Consider the following 2,182-nt stretch of genomic DNA (forward strand, 5'->3'; position numbering starts at 1 on the left):
GCGAGGTTCTCCTCCTGTCTCTAACATGGCTGTGGGGGCACATATGGGCATTGCAGGGCCTCTCCCCCCATCCGGTCTAAGGAGAATCGGGCCTTTGACCTTGCTCATGTTAGGGCGAGGTTCTCCTCCTATCCCTAACATGGCTGTGGGGGCACATATGGGCGTTGCAGGGCCTCTCCCCCCATTCGGTCTAAGGAGAACCGGACCTTCGACCTTGCTCATGTTAGGGCGAGGTTCTCCTCCTGTTCTTAACATGGCTGTGGGGGTGCATGTGGGTGCTGTATGGCCTCTCCCCCATCCGGTCTAAGGAGAACCGGGCCTTCGACCTTGTGGTTAGCAGCCACATTGGGGTGCGTTTTCGATATCCGAAGGGGTCATCCCCTGTCGCTTCAAGTTCATGCAAAAAAGGGAAGGATGTGCAAGTCTGAAAGAAATCTTGATTTAAAGCGTTCAATATATTTACAAATTTTCAAACCCTAGGGCTATGGAAGGTCTGCTTCCTGTCAAGGTCCCCCAGAGATGGAGTTGATGATCCCGACTGGAGGCCGATCTCCGGACTGCTCTTCCCTCCTTAGCGGCTCGGGCTGTGGCAGGGCCCTCGGTCGGTCCTCTCTACCCTCAGGCCGGCGTCGAATGAACCTATCGAGCCGGCCTCGGTGGATGAGCTCCTCGATCTCGTCTCGGAGCTGGATGCACTCCTCCGTGTTGTGGCCGTGGTCACGATGGTAGAGGCAGAATTTGTTGGGATTGCGCTTCCTGGGGTGCATGCGCATCCTTTCGGGCCTTGGGAGCTGCTCTCTGACTTCCATCAATACCTGGGCCTTCGATGCGTTGAGGGGGTGTTGCCCAGCTATGCAACCCAAGAGGGGGGGGTGAATTGGGTTTCTAAAAAATTTTAAGCCCAACAGATAACTTATGAAGAACAAAACAATGGCTTTAAATCAATATTAATTAACTAAAGCAGTATTGCAAGGATATAATAAAGAAATAAGATAAAGCGATAAAGCACACCACAAACACAAGGATTTATAGTGGTTCGGTGCTAACCTTGCACCTACATCCACTCCCCAAGATCCCACTTGGGAATTTTAATCCACTATCCTTTGTATTCAACCCGAATACAAAACGTCGGAAACTCCGACACTAGCTATCCCAAGCTAGAATACAAGACGTCGGAAACTCCGACCCTAGCTATCCCAAGCTAGAACACTTGTTTCCCGGGTACAAGCAAACCCAAAACACTCCGATTTCAGGTTCGGATCAACCTTTCCTTGTTTTGGAAATCCTCCAAAAACAAGAGCAAAAACTCACAAAGAGTAAGAATATTTAGAGCACAGATGAATACAATAACAGCTCCTTAAATGAGCAAATATAACAATAATAGCTTTACTCAAATGAAGAACCCCTTTTTCAGATTTTCTCAAGATGAATGAACGGTTGAACACTTGAGAAGAGGTTGATTGTTGATTGAAGATCTCTTGAAAGCTTTGAACGATCTCTAGATCAAGGTTGAAACGATAGGCGTGAAGAATTCTCTCCTTGAAAGATCTTCCTTTTCTCTTTCACAATCTCTCTGGTATATTGTGGATCCTCTCTCTTTTTCTCTATGGATATTTCGTTGATCTCAGGCTTTTTCTTGCAAATTTCGGATCCTCTCTTCTGTTCTTCTCTTTTTCCTCTCTTTTTCTCTTCACATTTGATTTCACGTTTGATCCGCTATTTAATCTGCAATTTCTTTCATCATTTAAAGCATTTTGTAGCATTAGAAGCAAGAGAAAACAATTTAGGCAGATAAAGAGCCGTTAGAGGATTTTTAGGAAGCATAAATGGCAATTAAAACGGGCAAAAAAATAGCCGTTGCTGACATTTCCCGTCGCAGGGGTCGACTCATGAGTCGACTCATGCTTCAGGGGTCGACTCATGAGTCGACCTCTGTTGCAACAGACCAGAAGATCTGATTTCTGGATTTTTCGGCTCAAATCAGCAGAGGTCGACTCATGAGTCGACTCATGCCTTGTGGGTCGACTCATGAGTCGACTCACAGGTCATGCCAAGCCAAAAATCCAGCGTGCCATGGGAATTTTTTCGTGCCATTCAGCTCATAGTGCCATGAGTTGACTCATGAGTCGACTCATGCACTTCAAACCTTCATAACTTCAAAAATATAAGTCCAAACACAATG

The sequence above is a fragment of the Elaeis guineensis genome, chromosome 8, assembly GCF_000442705.2.
Source record: "Elaeis guineensis isolate ETL-2024a chromosome 8, EG11, whole genome shotgun sequence".
Classification (NCBI taxonomy): domain Eukaryota; kingdom Viridiplantae; phylum Streptophyta; class Magnoliopsida; order Arecales; family Arecaceae; genus Elaeis; species Elaeis guineensis.